This window comes from Oxyura jamaicensis, chromosome 1, assembly GCF_011077185.1.
Source record: "Oxyura jamaicensis isolate SHBP4307 breed ruddy duck chromosome 1, BPBGC_Ojam_1.0, whole genome shotgun sequence".
In the NCBI taxonomy this organism is placed as follows: Eukaryota; Metazoa; Chordata; class Aves; order Anseriformes; family Anatidae; genus Oxyura; species Oxyura jamaicensis.
This window is the reverse complement of record NC_048893.1, coordinates 48203582-48222673: the sequence shown is the minus strand read 5'-3', so window position 1 is coordinate 48222673 and position 19092 is coordinate 48203582. Positions and strand designations below refer to the sequence as shown.

The 19092-nt window shown below is 37.7% G+C and overlaps 1 long non-coding RNA gene across 1 annotated transcript in view; it reads left to right on the top strand.

The window, feature by feature from the left end:
* The window catches only part of LOC118173607, a 59234-nt gene extending 41410 nt beyond the window's left edge, over positions 1-17824 (top strand). Inside the window, exon 6 of the long non-coding RNA XR_004754314.1 lies at positions 17641-17824. This is a non-coding gene — a long non-coding RNA (uncharacterized LOC118173607). The remainder of the gene's footprint in view (positions 1-17640) is intronic.
* Positions 17825-19092: the final 1268 nt, after the last annotated feature.

Below are 19092 nucleotides of genomic sequence, written 5' to 3'. Positions count from 1 at the left end.
AAGGAGGACCTGGGGAACTACAGGCTTGTCAGCCTGACCTTGGTGCCAGGTAAGGTGATGGAATAGGTTATCTTGAATGCAATCATGCAGCATATGTGGGACAACCAGGGGATCAGGCCCAGTCAGCATGGGTTCATGAAAGGCAAGTCCTGCCTGACCAACCTCATCTCCTTCTATGACCCAGTAACCCACCTGGTGGATGAGAGAAAGGCTGTTGACCTAGTCTACCTAAACTTCAGAAAGGCCTCTAACGTTATTTCCCATAGTATCCTCCTGGAGAAGCTGGCAGCCCATGGCTTAAACAGGTAAACTCTTTGCTGGGTTAAAAACAGGCTGGATGGCTGGGCCTGAAGAGTGGTGGTGAATGGAGTGAAATCCAGCTGGGGACCGGTCACACCTGTTCCCCAGGGGTTGGCATTGGGGCACATCCTCTTTAACATCTTTGTTGATGATTTGGATGAGGGAATTGAGTGCACCCTCAGTAAGTTTGCAGACACCAAACTGGAGGGAAGTGTTGATCTACTGAAGGGTAGGAAGGCCCTTCAGAGGGACCTGGACAAGTTAGACTGATGGGCAGAGGCCAATGGGATGAGGTTCAACATGGCTAAGTGCTGGGTCCTGCAGTTGGGTCACAACCCCATGCAATGCTACAGGCCTGGGGCAGAGTAGCTGGAAAGCTGTGCAGAGGAAAAGGATCCAGGTGTGTTGGTATATGCTTGCCTGAACATGAGCCAGCAGTGTGCCCAGGTGGCCAAGAAGGCCAACGCCATCCTGGCTTGTGTCAGGAATAGCGTAGCCAGCAGGAGCAGGGAGGTGTTCGTGCCCCTGTTCTCTGCTCCAGTAAGGCTGCACCTTGAGAACTGTGTTCAGGTTTGGCTCCCTCAGTACAAGAAAGACAATGAGTGTGTCCAGAGAAGGGCTACAAAGTTTGTGAAGGGCCTAGAACACAGATCTTATGAGGACTGGCTGAGAGAACTGGAGTTGTTTAGTCTGGAGAAGAGGAGGCTCAGGCAAAACGCTCTCTAAAACTACCTGAAAGGAAGTTTCACAACTTTTATTTATTTATTTATTTATTTATTTTCAAGACCTTAAAGTGCATCCATTGCTGCTTCTACTGAGAAGGGGAAAGTTAGTATGTATTCATAACAAGAGTCAAAAAAGTAAAGATAGGGAATTATAGATCTATCAGTTTAACTTCAGTTCTCATAATAAATCTGGAATAACCTGCAGCACCTGGAAAAAAAATGGAGATGAGAAGCATCCAACATGCATATTTGTCAAGAACAAATCTGAGCAAATGAAGATGATTCCTCCAATGACCAGATAACAGGTCTTGTGGATAGATGAGAAACAGAATTTGTATAGCTTTATTCAAGTAAATCTTTTGACAGACTCAGCTGATATTCTAATACCAAAGCAAGGAAAAATATGGCCATTATTCTGTGGGCACAAAACTGATTAGATAACCACATCATACAGTAGTTAATAAAGTCTAATTAAACTCAGAGTTCTGGGGGGGGCCTGCTTTAGATCTGCTTCTGTTCAAGGTTTTCATTAGCAAAACAGATGGTGGAATTATAAGAATGATCATTAGTTTTGCATATGACACAGTGAAAGGAAGGACCTGTTGGAAGATAACAGTAAAAATAAAAATATGGAGAAATGGACTGGAAATCTAGGGTGTAACTCATCCTAGACAAGGGACTAGGGCAAGGTTAGAAGACAAGGGCAGGATATTAAAGGAAAAAATAATGATACAAATCCTGTATAGGAACATTAGGAAGAAATTCTCCAAAAAGACTTTAAGATTTTAGTGGATCACAAATTGTTTCTGAATTAACGATGTTACATTCTTGTGAAAAGACAGTCACCTGCTCATGGTACACAGAACTATGACCCCAAAGATGCACACTATGATCAGAGATTGTAGAAAATGTTTGAGCTAGGAAGTAAGTTATAAAGAATTTATAAATGTTAATTTATAAATTTATAAATGGAAGTACACCAAAATGGTGTACTTTCCTGGAAGTCTTCAAAAGACATTTTGATGTAGAGCTTAGGGATATGGTTTAGTGGGGACTGTTAGTGTTAGGTTAGAGGTTGGACTCGATGATCTTGAGGTCTCTTCCAACCTAGAAATTCTGTGATTCTGTGATTCTGTAATGTTATCAGGACTAAAATCAGAGAGACAGGAAAGGATGCTAGTGGCAAGAAAGGTTGATAATCTTAAACTTTCCTTTATTTTTAAAAGGGAAAAATACTGTTCTCTATATCCACCATGAATGAGGACAAGATGTTTCAAATGACACTAGAAGGATTAAAGTTATTAAAAATATTTTCTTTTCCTAAAGCTAATTGAGCACGGGAACACATAGATTAGGAAGACTGGACACTGTCAGTCTTTAATGAAAGTCAGTCATACATCTTTCAGAAATGACTTTGGTATTGCTAAAACTCTTTAGAACAATGGGATGGATCAAACTGGTTTGCATTCCTGAGTCTGCTGGGTGTCCACAGCACAGTATGTAAAATTAGGGTGATTTTTTTTTTTTTTTTTTTTCTTAGGTGCATTACTGTAAATCTGAATGTTACTTATCCAGCAAGTCAGTATTGGACATTAGTACACCATTTTGGCAAGGCTAGACAGTTATTTTTATGTTTTAATTTATTTGTCTTCAGCAGTTCTGCCTTTGCTTGCCTGTTGTGTCAATAGTGAAGTTGTACATTATATTTTAGCTCAGCAGCAACAGCTGTCCATCACTCCTAGTTCTTAACTCCTTACTTAATTTTGCATAAGTATAGCTGTTAGCAGTGGTGTGTAGTGCAGTGTATAGTCTATTGTATTTTAATTTTAGTCTAATTATTCATCATCCAGATATGTCCAAAGAACAGACATAATTAAAAAAGAAATGTAATCTTATGAACACCAGTGTTTATTACTAAGTGTAACTGCAAAGATATAAGCTAAGCATTGTTAAGAATTAATAGAATTGGTAAGAATTTTGTCTCCATTAGACTGGAATGAACATTTGTGACTTTGAAGACTTTAGAGTTATGTTTCTGATTTATAGATAAGTCTGCATAACCAGCATTATAATCCCGCTTTATGCTGCAGCTGCAGAATACCTCTTCCTGTAACAGTCTTGATTCATGAGGTCCAGAACCAATGAAACCAGGGACTTGTGTCTTGTGGTTGGTTGCCTTTTTAACCAAATTAGGACTAAAACTGCAGTGGATTTTCAGGCTGTTTAGCCTGGAAGATGACCTTGACAAAAAAAAGCAGGTTCTCAAGATCTCCATAGGGCACATTTTCCAGCTGAGGCTTTCCTGAAGCTGGGATGTGCAGAAAGTTTTCCCTCATTTGAGTCCTCCCATGTCTAACACAGGGCAAATGTTGCAACTTTTCCCTCAGTGTTGTGTTATCAAAACTCCACTCAATAAGTTCTTTTGTTTATTTCTGTCTTGAAACTTACAGGACAGGGCATGCAAGTCAAATATATATTTGGCTGTTGGAACTAGATGATCTTTAAGGTCCCTTCCAGTCCAAGACATTCAGTAATTCTGTATCAGGATGCATTATGGACTTCCTTATACTATTATCAGATTGCAAACTTCCCAGCATTACAACAGCCTTAGTTTCCCCCCAAAAGTTTATAGCATCCTCACAAATGGCACTGTGCTTCTTCTGTTCCTGAACTGATTAACCTCAGTTCTTTCTTGTTTCCTCTATTTTCCATCATAATAGTCCTCGTTCCTTCCTGTATTCTCTACCTATGTTTGTTTAGCCTGGAGGATGGCCAAGAGTTGATAGTTGCTTGCCGAGTCCAGTCTCATGTGCTTGTGAAATGGTCAGCCTAGTGCTTCTCATGCCTAGGTAAATGCCCACTACCTCTTTGATAAGGATCTGTGACACAGAGCTGGCCCACTGCTGTGAGCACCAACTGTGATCATAGCCACATCTGTGGATATAACTTTAAAAGCTGGTCAGGGGCTGAGAAGATTTGGGTGGAGCTGGAAGAAAGACATCCTCCTCCCTCAGACTGAACAAAGAACCTAGTAACAATCCTTCTTATTCCACACACATATCTGTGTTTGCCGTGTCTCTGCAGCTATACATCCTAATAAAATAGGCTTGGTAGGACAAGGAGAAATCTCCTTCCACATAACACAAACAGTGGAAATGCAAATGCAAATTCACAATCTGAGTTTAAAGGAGGTGTCAAAAATCACCTTTAAAATATTTAGTTTTGATTACTTGGAAACATCCAAAGGCTTAGTACCAGACTTAACAGATTTAGGATATATATTTTTCTACCAATGAGAACAAACTGAAGAATAAAGTTATCTAGTGGAGCTTCAATTATAAGAAAAAAAAAAAAAAAAAAAAAAAAAGAAAAACAAAGCAAAACATGTTTTATATATTGTTCACCTGATGTCTATTGTTTAATGAGTCGTAAGCCTTTCATTTATAAACAGAAATGTTCTTAGAATTTGAGGGACAGAAAAATATTCTGTGCATACCTACTTTGACAATAAAAACACTCCTGACTAAAAATATATCTCAAGTATTAGCTAAAAAATAAAATAACCCAAGCTATTATAATTTGGTTTAACATTAGCTTTAGAACTCTGTCACTGTACCTGTCTTGGCCCATAAACCAAGGTTCATTGTGTTATATAATAGGGAAGGGGCTAGAGTGCCTCTTCTATCTATATATTTCTGTTATTCTTATTTGTGTGTGTTTCCTGGTACTTTTCCCCACCTGGATCCCACAAGCTTCCATCAGACAATGGGTATGTGAGAGGCCATAGTGACACACTATACATGTGCATAATATTTAATTCTTGCAAGGGAATGGGCTTGTGGGGTCAGTCAGGCACATGAAGATCACAGCTGTGGTACGTTGGTCCAGCATAAAATATGTCTCTATTTGCTGAGATTGGGATGAGGGGGGAGGTAGGTGAGGTGAGCTGACAGGCTTCCCAACAATTTTCTGACGACGTTTGGTACGATCCGAAGTCAAAAGAAATTACTCATTAATCCCTTAATCCCTGAAGGACCAAGCAAAATATTTCTTGGCCTTCACCTAAGAAAGTGAAAGCAAATTCCCATGATATGTCATTTTTACATACGCAAAGCAATAATCTCAGCTCCAGCTTCCAAGCAAAGTAATTCCAGTAAAATACAGATTGGATCAACTGCTTTTCAGTATGCATATTATGACTAAAAAAGGATCTTTGCCCAAACAATGTCATAAGCAAATATAAAACTGTCCAGTTTTATTTATTTATTTTTTCTTTCTTCCAGAAATATACTGATGGAAACTATCCTAAATATAATGAATATTAGTTATATATAATTAATAATCTAATATTTAGGCCTGGATTATTTCTATCTTTTTCTCTGGTAAGAGGAAGGATTTTGTTATTTCCTGCTCTGCATGGGAATCCAGGCACAAGCAGTTCATCTCATGACATTTCCTTACACTCAAACAGACAAGGTGACACATAAAGCCCAGGGGCAAAGGGAAACCTGATAGCTATATAGCTGAGCGGCAGTCGGAAGTGGTGAATTCCCTGGACCACAGGGAAAGCTTCCTGTTCTTTGTAGATGAGCCTATTATTGGAATACACTTGCCTGCAGTTAATCCTCAAAGTAATTAAATGGAAAGGAAGCAATTAAATCACTGAAAAGGAATTGCATCTGGTTCAGACGGAAAAATCCAGGCCTAGGAAGTATTTCAGTGATAGTTGGATGTACTCTGTAAACAGGTATCTTCCTGTTTGCTCAGATAATTAACATTTATATGCTAATGATATCTTGTGGTAATCTGATGAAGCTGAAATGTAGAAATTCTCATTATTGTGGCCTATGAAGTATTAAGCAATGAAAAGTTGATATAAATTTTTCCCATAATGGGATAAAATTAAAAACCAAGCCCCATATCCTCATCTTGTCAAAATTAGTCTTGTGCCATGGAAGCTAGTAAAGCAATGTTCATTTACATCTGCTGAGAACCTAGCTCAGCATTTCAGTAAGCATGTCCCAGAGAAGGAAGACTACACAAATTAAAGTGAGGAACATGATTATTTATTCATGCAGCTCTCCAAAGACAAAGATTAGCCAAATTCATAAAGAGCTTGGAGTGGCTCCTTAAAATCAAGTGTCAGAGCAATGTTAAGTGCTACTGTATCTTTTAAAGACTGACAAAAGTCTTTAAATATATACCATTTTATACATTTTGAAAGCACCAACTGCTTTAGAATTATCTTTTAGACTTGTTGGATAAATGTACTAATTACTGCAAGACAGCAAATATTATTTTTATATACCTTTTGTTCCTATTTTTATAGGTACAAAAGTTTTATACCTTTTGTACCTATATACCTTTTGTTCAGACTGCTCCAGTCTGTAGGATAAATGCTGGAAAGTCATCAGGAGGATCTTGGAGAGATCAAAGCTCTGACTGATAGCTTCCTTATTTTCACTGCTGGAAAACAGGTAGTTAAAAAACAACTATATACATTAAAAATCTATAGTAGAGAGTAGCATAAGGATTCTATTTTGAAAGCATAAGGAATGGTAAGTGCTTTTTTTTTTTTTTTTTTCTCTCTTTTTTTTTTTTTTTTTAACTTATGTTCTTTATTTTTCCTTTGCCTTGTTCCTTGGCACATTCTGGTGTTATACTGCATGTCAGTGTTCTCACCGTTACCACCTAAGAAGCTGGAAGCTGGGCTGGCTGAAGGCAAAAGATGTTGTCCTTCTAATGAGTGATCAATGATAGGTTAGGTAGCATAACCTGCCTGGAACTCTAGCAGTGAATATCGACAAGTGGTATTAGCTATGGCTGATCAAAAGGGATTCAGGAAAATATACCTGTGGAAAAGGACTAACAAGAAAAAAGATGGTTGTAGTAATTAAGACCTGAGAGGATGAAGATATGGATGAGAGCTGTAGGTGTGCAATTGGACCAAAACATCATAGCTGACAGATGATCCAGTAGCAAAGATATGACCTTTCTGTTCAGATGAAGATAAGTCTGAGCTGAAAAATATGCCTGGATTATTGATCTGAGACACAAGCATTTGCTGTTGGAAGAGGGACGTTGGAGCAAGGCTTTGGCTTGTGGGGAGAGAACAGAAATACTGACTGTCCTTTGTCAGTATATGAATACATACCTCTTCATTATTTAAAATATTTCACAACCTGGCAAGAAAAATATATCATTATGTCCTAGATATGAAGAGCCTTATCTTACTTTTGAGTAACTTTTGGTGTGCTGTCATTTTTATTAATAACAAAATATAGCCTTGTTGTAGCCAGATCAGGAACCTTCCTATTTATCTTCTATTGGTCTTTACCTTGTTTCAATTTTTCCCCTGCTCTCAGAGAATCAGATGCAAGATGTCCGTTAGTTACATTATCACTTCCTTGAAGCTCTCTAAGCTATACATCTTCATTGTTATAACACAGATATTATTTGGTAATGTGGTCAATTCCCCATAAAATACTGTCCACCTGTGTCAGACACGAAAGGAAAGCAAAGGAATTTTAATATTCATGTTGCTCAATGTAGAATTTATTCAAATGATGCATATGAATATATTAGATAGCTTAGTCATGTAGTTTTACTATATAATATTCTCTTGCATACTTAAAGACTTCTCTAGAAGGACAACTACAGTTAAAGCTTATGTGATGTTTCCAGAAAGGTCCAGTTTTTGGTACTCATCTCAGGATAATCACTAGGGATGTCATTTTTTTCATGTTCAAAACTGCCATACGCTGTTTTTTCTGCCTCTTGGTTTTTGTTTGTTTGTTTGTCTTTCTATTCAGATGTTTGAAAAAGGGATTCATCAGTAGGAAATCACATTGTTTTGACTGTCTCAGAAAGGTTTTTCCCCTTTTGCATTAAGCTTCTTATCTTTGAGGCAAGGACAATCTATGTTGCAGCAGGAAACCTTTGTAAGAAGAATATACTTTCAGCTGTCTGTGATCTTTGCCAAGCTGGAAGGCTTCAGAAAAATTTCTGTTTGTTCAGTAGAGACTACAGAGATTTTAATGAACAAGCCCCATTCCTCCCCCATGCCATCTGCAGCAACAAGCTAGAAATTCACTGAACTGCCAGAAAATTATGTTCCCTGTGTAAATGCAGGTATTGCATCTGCCTACCATAGCTCAGTGGGATGCTGGCCATAAGGAAGAAGAAAGAGAGGGAAGTAGAGGAAACTGTAAGACTTGGCACATGGAAAGGAATATGGAGCATGGAGAAAGAGGAAATGGAGCAGAAACAGGGGATATAATTTAAGACTACATCTCAAAATATATACATGAAGAACTGAATTAAAGTTGATGAGACAACCTTTAATTAATCTGTAATTTCTTAATTCTGGTGTCCCTTTCTATACAACTGTGATTGTCTTTTAGGCTCAGTTTTGCTGCCCATGCTTTCACACTTATTACTATTTGTAATTCCCTGGATTATCTGTTGGGACCTGACCTTTATAACAGGACCTGAAGGAGATCTCTGCACTGCTGGAGACAGGCAGGATACCCTTGAGTGTTTCACGTGGTATTAAACCTCTTCCTAAGGGCACATGAATCCTTAGGTGCCTTAGTATGTTTCCTGGTGACATGATACAGGTTCTTAGGGTGCTAAATGTTTGTATAGCTCAAATCTACAGGTAAGGTTCCCTCTTGCAATGAGCTCCCCATTTGGCAGTGATGCTTCAGCTGGCCAGTCTAAGTCACCCTGGCACGGCTGACAGAGAACTGGAAATCTCATCTATCATTAATTCTTGTTTCTGTAATGGATTCAAGGGAAATGTTGCCATGTTGACACGACTGAATGCTACTTTTGTTGGTTTGAAGGTCACACCCAGAGAGTGGTGGTCAATGGCTCTATGTCCAGGTGGAGCCCAATGAAAAGTGGCGACCCTCAGGGGTCTGGGACTGGTACGGTTTAATATCTTAATGACATAGACAGTGGGATCAAGTGCATCCTCAGCAAGTTTTCAAATGACACCAAGCTGAATTGATACAACAGAAGGAGGGAATGACATACAAAGGGACCTGGACAAACTTGAGAATTGGGCCCAAGTGAAGCTAATGAGGTTCAACAAGTCTAAGTGCAAGGTGCTGCACCTGGGTTGGGGCAATCCCAGAGAGGAGTACAGACTGGGAGAAAAACTCATTGAGAGCAGCACTACCGAGAAGGACTTGGGGGTTCTGGTGGATGAAAAACTTGATGTGATCCAGTACTGTGCACTTGAAGCCCAGAAGGCCAACTGCATCCTGGGTTTCATCAACAGAGGAGTGGACAGCATGCCAAGGGAGGTGATTGTCCCCCTCTGCTCTGCCCTTGTAAGGCCCCACTTGAAGTACTGTGTCCAGGTCTGGGGCCCCCAGCGCAAGGAGGATGTTGATCTATTAGAATGGGTCCAGGGGAGTGCCATGAAGATGATCAGAGGGCTGAAGCACCTCTCCTATGAAGAGAGACTGGGAGAGCTGGGGATGTTCAGCCTAAAGAAGAGAAAGCTCCAGGGTGACCATAATTCAACTTTTCAGTACTTAAAGAGGGCTTATAAAGAAGATGAACTGCACCTTTTTGCTAAGTCAGATAATGACAGGACAAGGGGAAATGGTTTTAAACTAAAAGAGAAGAGATTTATATAAGACGTTAGGAGGAAATTCTTCACTCAGAGGGTGGTGAGGCACTGGAACAGGTTGCCCAGAGAGGTTGTGGATGCCCCATCCCTGGATGTGTTCAAGGCTAGTAAGGATGAGGCCCCGGGTAACCTGATCTAGTGGGTGTCATCCCTGGCCATGACAGGGGGCTTTGAATGAGATGATCTTGAAAGTCCTTTCTAACCCAAGCCATTCTATCATTCCACATGATATCAGAATTGTATTTGGGTTTATAGTAGGAATATCATTTTGGTCCCCGGCTGTTTAATTCCCTCTTTCCTAGACTTGTTCAGAAATAACTATTAAATATCTTACCAAGAAATGGAACAGACCAAGATTGTGCAATAGTTTAAGATAATTTATAAACTTACGAAGGGCAGAATTTATGACAACAGTTCTTCTATGAAGCTTCTTGCATGTATACCCCTTAGAAATATCAGCTGAATTTACCAGTCCTAAAGTTGTATCAAACGTAGATGTTGACCATACTCTAGCTGTTGATTCATACAGGGTTTTCTTTCCTTTCCAGTTCTTTCAGATTTGTGCATCACCTTGAATACATTCGCTCCTCCTGCAGCTGTATTATTGCAAACAAACATCACTAAATCAATTTTGAAACAAGTATGCAGCTGTTCAGTTAGAAGTGTTACACATCATCCAGAACAAAAACCACAAAGCTTTATCTGGAAACCTAAATGGACAGATAGAAGGATTTTATTGGGAGAGAATACAGGACTCATGGAAGATTTAGGTCAATAATTTCTCTGTTCTGGTAGTGTTAACCTTTGTGCTGAAATTTCAGATAGCAACAGGTAGTGCTGTTAACACCAATCATTGGTGCTGTTATAGTTCCTTTATGTTAGAGTACTGGCAATAAAAAAACAATTTCATTTACATTTTAGTGTATTTCTACCTTTCTGTACCTGAATAATTACTTCCCAAAGACTTGTAGAGAGCAGTTATCTCTGCAGTGTATTATTCTGGCTACTGTGAAGAAGGAAAGGGACCCCTTTGCTGTGTCTTTGATAACTGTGGAGTTTGTCTTACGTTGAACTGTATGGCAGGAGATGCTGTGGCCATGTTTTCTCTGTGCTGCGTGGAAAAGGCAGAATTTTGAAAATGTTGAAGGTTGGTTTCTTAGTGGTTTTGAGAGCAAAAAAAAGTAAATGAAATGGATATATATTTACAATTGCCATAAAACAGTGTGGCTACAATAAAGTAATAGAAGATGAATAAATATATCAGTGATGCTGCAAAATTCTCCTGTCTTCGCCCTTCATACTTCAGTAAATGAAGTTCTTACAGATTAAAAAATTAGAAAACTCATGATCCAAGCTTGTTTTTTCCACCACTGTCGTCCAAGACTTTGACATGGTGCAGCTGCTAGGCAAGTAGGCTAAAGCTACAGGACTAGCAAGTACAAGTGTGAGTGCATTAAAGCTAGCTGAGAGAGCTGCAGTATTTCATGTTGTTATAAATCATAATGTCTTTTCAGCTTTTGTCTGCTGCTGAAGGGAAGGATAAGATGCATAGCAATGAGCAGATTACGTAATGAAACCAAAATATTTTTTATTAAGTTCTTTCAGTATCTAATATATTTTATTTCAATTTACAAGTGTAAATAATCTGTTTGGTGATGTCATGTGTATAAAAATCCAACACTTACCACAGAAAATGCTAGATAAGAATAAGGACTGGTGCTGGTTCCCAGGAGTGCTGTAACCATACATTGAAAGAAGAGCAAGACACAGAAGGGATACCTTCTGCATGTTGGAGAAGTAACCCAAGGAAAGGTATAGTAGAAAAAAAAATCATTCATATATTCATACACATTTGGAGATTGAAATGTGTGCTAACCTAATATAGGAATAAGGATCCTCCATTCCCAGACTGTCTGGTAAAATGAGATGCTCCTTAAGGGGTCCTTTAAGTACAGGGCTGGTGTGACAAGTCACTGTGCAAAGTCAGGCCTGGTGATGACATAACCTGCCAGCTGGAGGGGACTTCCCCGAAGGAGCCCATGTCATTGCTCACTTCTCAAAACACTCCAGAGGCTTTCAAGGACTTCTGGAAACTGGATATAGGCAAGAGCAGCTGTTGTAACAGGTGTGCTGTTCAGTGATCCCTCAGGGTTAGATCCACAAGAGAGTGAAACCTCCACTAACTCCAGCTTTTAGGGGCCAGCTTGTGAATCTGTGATCCTCATATCCTTTTAGTTTCAGTTGTCACCTATCTCTGGAGGTGTTTAAAGACCCTACAAGCCTCAGACATGGGGAGGAAGAGGAAGCTGAGTGCCCCATCATCACAAGAACTGGACCACAATTTTCTTCTCCCTGGTGGAAGTGGAAGGCTCCTCCTTTGGTCTTTGCTCAAGCAGAAATTTTTGTGCTGTACAAACTGGATCAACCTCAAGATAGAAGGCACCCATGTAGCTTTTTTCCCCTTTGGGTGGCCTGGAGCAAGGTCTCCAGCTTTCTCCACCATGGGGCAGTGGTGGTAGAAGCTTTCTCAATACTCAGGTGAGAGGAGGAGTTCAAGCACATATTGGCGTGCTCTGCATGAGTGCTGTAATCACAACATGTTTCTGTAGATGCAGAGCTTCTGACAAGGGCAGGCACAGGACACACCTCCAGTCCAGTGGATCACACAGTAGAAGTATGATGCATTAACTGTGAAATATGTCTTTGGTGATTCATACTATAAATTAAAGGTTATCTTAATTCTTTTGAGGACAAAATGTACTTTAAAGAGTTATTCTCTTGGTATGAATCACCATACCAGTCCTCCCTCTAGATTAGAAATAGAGACTAAACTACTACGGTCAGAAAAAATAATATATGCTGAATTCTGGGGAAAATATTCTGTTTAAGTTTACCATTTCAAGGGAACTAAGTATCTAAAAATTGAATTTAGGCACCTCTTAGGCTGCCTCATTTTATTCAAAAGTTTTGACAGAATTGACAGAATTGCATAAAATAGAATATGCTTTTTATTTATTTATTTATTTATTAATTCATTGGGAAATTTTTCAAATAGTCTTTAATTTATTGATTCTTGAATCCTGGAGGCTTAGCCCCTTAAACACAGTGACAGAAGTCTTTGAATACAGGAATACAGGTGTTGTCTTCAGCCCATCCACAACTCTAACTATGTGTTGCCCTTGAACGTTCAGATTACGTTTGAGGTTTGAAACACGGGGACAGAGCAAGACCTCTTGATGTGAAGTTAAAAGCAAAGGATGAGAGAAATAGTAGGAGGAAGAAACACCCACACTCCAAACAGAACATAAATAGTGTGGTTACACACTGGAGGTGTTTTAAACAAGGCCTACTGAGCCCTGCCAAATTGACTGCAGCACATCCCTGCACAGTTCAGCCCCTGGAGAAGGATTTGACTCACACAGCTGCAATGTCTTACACAACTGCATATTCATCAGGCATTCAAGCCTTGATGAGCCCTGGAGTCTATTCCTGGCTCAAGGCTAGAGGGTAGGGATGAGAATGGGAAGAGTTCAAAAAGATAAGTATATCTACAATATTTTAGTCACCTCATAAGACATTGTCAAGCATTAGATAAGATTACAGAGAGTTAAATGTGATCTGGAGATGCTCTTGCAGTAAGAGGGAAGGCATAGACAACATCTTCTATAAGTTACTTTAAAAACATTCTGATTTTACCCTTGATCTGTTGAGGTTATTGTCTGTAGTCAATTATAAGAAGAAGTAATTCTAAAAAAAAATTTAAAAAATCAGGAGAAATGTCAAGGATATAGTTTTGGTCTGAGCAATGACTTCCAAAAATGTACATGGATCAAACTCTACCACTGTATAAGCACAAGAGAAGGAAGAGTGTGGATTAGGAACAGTAACCAGAGACTTCTAGCTATCTATAGAGAGAAAAGAAATGGGTTCATTATTTTGGCCAAAAATTGGCCAAGTCTTCCAATTTTAAACTCTTTTTCTTTCTGTAATATCCAAAACATTTAAACTCTTAACAGACCACTAGAATAATTTGACAGTGTTCAGGTTTTATAAATGTGGTTTACAATTTGCAATAGCAACAAGATTTTTTTTCAAGGAAAGTTTAAAGAGCTGATGAAAACTAAATTATTGCCACCAAACCATAACTTAAAAATAAAAAGAAATACATTAAACTATTAAATGCACCAGAAATATCCTGTTTGCTCTTCATTGAGTATATTGTTCCTTGTATTTGGGTTACACATACAAAATAGTGGTTATTACAAGCAGCTGTTATCTCTAACTGTCCTATTATTAGCACTTACTGCTCTCAAAAGTCTCAAGCAATTTACATTTTTATCATAAAAGAACACTGTACTTTTCTTTCTAAAATTGTATCTACTCTTTATCAGTCTTACTCTTCAGCTTTCTAAGCATATTTCTTAAATCAGTTTGGTATTTTCATTGCTTTCTACTGAACTTCTGCCCATACAAGTATCCTAAAACTGTTTTTCAAATTGAAAAACAGTCCACTAGATGAGTTTTAGACAGAATTGTTATTTCAGAACACATGCATGCTTTCCAGAGGACTGTGTAAAATCAAGCTCACTTAAAGATGAGAGAAGACAGATAGATCTTACTATAAAACAGTGCTTAGCTGTGCAAGTACTATCTTCAATTTTATGACTTTAGATCTGAAGATATCTCATTATATTTCAAATAAAGTGTAAATAATTAGAGAAGAAAAAATTAAAAATTTCTGAACACATTAGAGTAATAAAATAAAAATAGCCTGACTGGACAAGTTAAACTATTATATGACTAGGAAAAAAAATTATATTTAAGTATTTATTCTTGAATTATTTGTATTCATAAGTCGCTCATATACTTTTGCAGCCTTACTGACATAAGCTCGTTATGCTTGAGAACAGTTTGCAGATCATAAAACTTTAAATGCCAAATTGCATAACTCTCCAAAGTATTTTTTATTTTTATTTTTATTTTTATTTTTTTTTCCAGTAAGTATCCAATAAAACAGCACGAGACATTTCTTAGCAATATTGTAGCACCTCCTTCATTGGAGACCTCTTAGAACTTGCTAGACAAACATCTATTCAGATCACCATTAATGCTGCTTTTGGACATTGTGTTGAATTAGAAAGCCCCTAGCATCCCTTCCAATTCTGTGATTAGATCATGTTTCCTGAAAAAGAGCATATAACTTGATTTTTGGCACGTGGAGATTCTGAATCAGGCTGTAGATTGACCTAATTGACCAGATGGTGACTACTCAGAAGAATGGCAGGGGGTGTTAAAAAAAAGATAAAGTCAAGATATTTATAGGTGGATGTTGAATAAACCCTTATGGGGAATATGATGAATTGATGGAGAACATAAGACATTCTATCATCTGAGAGTTTAAGAAAGAACTCTTTATCCCAGCATGTAGTTTGAGATATCTCGCAGAGATTAAAAACTAGTGAAAGAACACATTTTAACCACTTGTTTGAGGTGGAATGAAAGACATTTTAAGCATTCAGAAACATATATATATATATATATATTTGCCATTCTTGCCAGTAGTTTGAGTAGGCAAAAAGCCACGTAATATTTACCACAGTGTTAAGCTTTTAGAAGCGAAAGAATAATAATAACCAGAAACAGCTGGAGAATTTGTTAGAGTACTTGTTTTTCACCCCTTTTTCTGACAGCCTGTAAACACTGAGAATTCTATATGGTTTTACAAGTTCAACATCCTGTGTACCCATTAGAAATTACTGTCTGTACTGCAGCAGCACTGGGAGATTCTAAAGGAGTTTTGGCCTTCAGAAGTGCATACCTGCAACACTCAAAAGCCATACATTTCTCACAGAGTGGGAAATCTAATCAGAAAAAAAAAGGAATTCTATTCTTTTTTTTTTTTTTTTTTTTTTTTTTGAATTTTTACAAACTGATGCAGAGATGGATCAGTACAAAATTACAGGAAATCTATAGTGTGTGTCAGATAAGAGTCCATCTCTGCTAAAGACACTTAAATAGAAGTATAATCTCCATTCATTGGGATTTATGATCATATTAATTATAAGCACTTAGAAAGTAAATTGAAGTATAACTTTAAGAAAAGTATAAGTAATTTTACAATCAGATCTTAAAGCTGTCAGATATCACCTGAAGGAATCCAATGGCAGGTCCATGACCTCTATTTATAAAGCACTTAAGAGTCTCTGAAAGTGAATGTACATTTGTATGTTTGTGTATGTACCCTTTTGTATGTATCTGGAACTGTGTTAGTTTATGCAATGAAAGGTTATTTATTACCTTTGCCAGAATTGTAGAAACAATGTAGTTTGCTGATGAGAAAAAAAAGTGAGTAATTGAAGTAGAAGATTAGTAGACAGAAGAAAAATCTGGTGATGGCTTAGTAGATAAAAGGGAGATTTCTGTACCAAATGTCTTAAGTACGGTCTTTAGATAGTCCATGCAGAATATTGGAAGAACTGCATCTCCAGCTTGGGAGGTTCGTCCAGAAGAAAACACCAATCTGCTATCCTATCATTGAAGGTAATTTTTGAAGTGAAAAACTAAGCTTAAATTGTGGGCACCCCCATGCCGTTGCATTTGAAATCATGATTTGCCATTCTGCAATGTCATTACCAAGATATCAACAGACCCCAAAAGATTTATCTTGGATGACACAGTTGGGAACTATACTAAATGATAATAATAAAGACCACATGGAGAAAGTGACAAGACCTAAGGTGCTTCCTGTAGTAACAAAAAGTGTCATAAATATTAGTAGCCAAGGATTTTTGTATATAGTCAAATCAACATAATATTCTTGGTGAAGACAGGAAGAAATCCATGTGAGATATCTGGAACAGGAAACAGATGAAGTATGTCTCTTCTACTGAGCAATAGAAAAACAAACAAACAAAAACAATAAGACAACTAAACAGTAAAATCTAAAATATACAATCTAAAATATACACTAAGTTTATGGAAAAAATGAAAAAGAAATAAAAAGAAAAAAAATCTATTTTCTACATCTTACAGAGTTTTTAGTTGTGCTGAAAATGTGTTTCCTCAATAAAAATGTAATATGAGTATGTATTTCTTTTCAATTACTACTTGCTTAAAATGTTTTTGTCGTTAAATGTGTATATATAAATGTGTATATTTAACCAAATATGAAGGCTTATGAAGGCTTATGAAGCCTTGATCATATGATATCAATTTATTAGAATTTGGCATTGGTTCTTTACTGTTACCTAATAAGGAAATTAATAATGATTATAATGATTATAAATATCTACTTGAATGAAGAAAGTTGCTGGAATTAGATAAATTATGTACATTTATTTATGTATTTATTTATTTATGTATTTATTTAATTTTCCATTATAATTAACATTTGCTATTTGCAGCATTGCCTTATATCACTTCTGCAGACATTATCTTCATCTCTGGTACACTACATATGAGTTCAGTATATAGGCAGCGCTCCTGGCAGTAACCAGGCACAGAAAGCTGTAGAAACCAAATCTATGTGTTTGTTCAACTGTTCAAGTATAGGGTTCCCTAGGCGGACCTGATCTGGACAGAAGCATGGCACTATTTATATCTCAATGCCTACTGGGCTCTCACTTGAGAATTCCTGCCTGGTTGCCAATCCATGGGTTATATTTTCCAGTCCACTGTGACTGAGACTTCCCCAATTGTTCTGTCAGTTATGGTGGGAGTCAGACTATGTGAACATGGTTGAAAAACAGCACAGTGAAGATGAAGGTGGGCACATAGGCTGTGGAAGAGCTGGGGTTCATGGCGCTGGAGGGAATCATCAAAGGGAGATCAGGTTTAGCAACTACTTCAGTTGAGAGAACACATTTGCAAAGAACAATAAAACTCCAGGTTATGGTTAGAGAACAGTGCCTTCACACTGCTCAGCCAATGGGAAAAAATTCCCTGAACAAACCTACTTTCAACTCCACTCAGTACAGGTATCCCTATCCAATACAGTCTGCCACCAAAGTCTTCTCTTGGACAGTCTACACTAGTGTTTGACCAAGGCAAACAGAAAAGAAGACTGAGAAGTACTACTCATTTTTGTCTCTTATCCTTCATCCTGAGGCCCTCGAGAGCCCTGAATCAACTGCCAAACATAAGGGGTCACATTATTTCACATTGGGATATAAACAAAACAACAACAACAAGAAAGAATTACATTGAATCAGAGGTCCTACTTCCTAAGTGAAAATCTCCAAATATGATGGTTTTAGACAAAGAGATATTTGCTGTCCTGCATTTTGTGCAGGAAAGAACACATCCCACATTGTTTTGGAAGGAGGTGGTTCCCATTAAATTGTTCTAGAAGTGCTCCAACTGAGCCTCCCAGTATAGATTTTGTATTATGTATATAATACATATACTTATACATATATGTATATATGTATATTATATTAAATAAAGGATGGGCCTTAAGTCAAAGAAGAACCAATTTCTGAACCTACAGGGCTTAGACATGAGTTTCAGAGATGTAGCAAGACTGAGGGTGTCCTAGACTTGCACAATATTTTTTCTATTCCTCCCTTATTTCTTGAGAAGGTTGAGTTATGCTCAGCAACGTCTTAACTTCTGAAATATTTCCAAGTTCTAGAAAACACTGTCTGGGCTTTATTGCTCTGTTTTCATGTATAGATAACCTTCTATTGAAACTTTGGTCTCACTTCTGCCCGTTTGTTATTTATTATTTTCCCTCTAAATTCATCAGAGATCCAAATTCCAGACTACCTGACCAGAAGGAAGGTGAACCTTTAGCTTTGGCTGCACTTGAGTTCATCATGGCCTGATTTTTCCCAAAAGGCCATGGGTTAGACCACAGTTGAGTAGGGATTGTCAGGATTGCAATTATGGCTGAAATCCTCCTTAAAGTCCCTATTGAGCTGCTGTAAGGTTGAAGTCAATTCAATAGACTTAAGCTAGGAAGTTGTGAGACAGATATGAAATGTGTGAGGTAAGGAATTTAATAAGTGCCTTATTGGATATTTCATTTTCATAAGGGGGTAGGCATTCATTCATGCTGGAAGTGTTTGTACTGGCAATGTATGAAGCCTTTAATTAAAGTTGATTAAAATGGTAATTTTGGGCTCTGAGAGTTTAGAATAACATTTTTTTTTTTTTTTTTTCTCTCATCACTCCACATCTGAAAACCTTTTAAACTACTTCAGTGGACTGCAACCTAAGTAATCCTGCTCCTATTTTTAGGGACATAAGCCCTGGCTTCAGCAGGGCCGTGGCAGTTAGAATAAGAAGATTTTGCAAGTGTGGAGGATTAGTCTTTGCAGCAGTTGTATGACAAAGCAATATACTCACCACTGATAACACAGAAGGAAGAAAGAAAGAATTTATCATTTATTACATATTCATTTTTTTTTTTTTTAAAAAAAA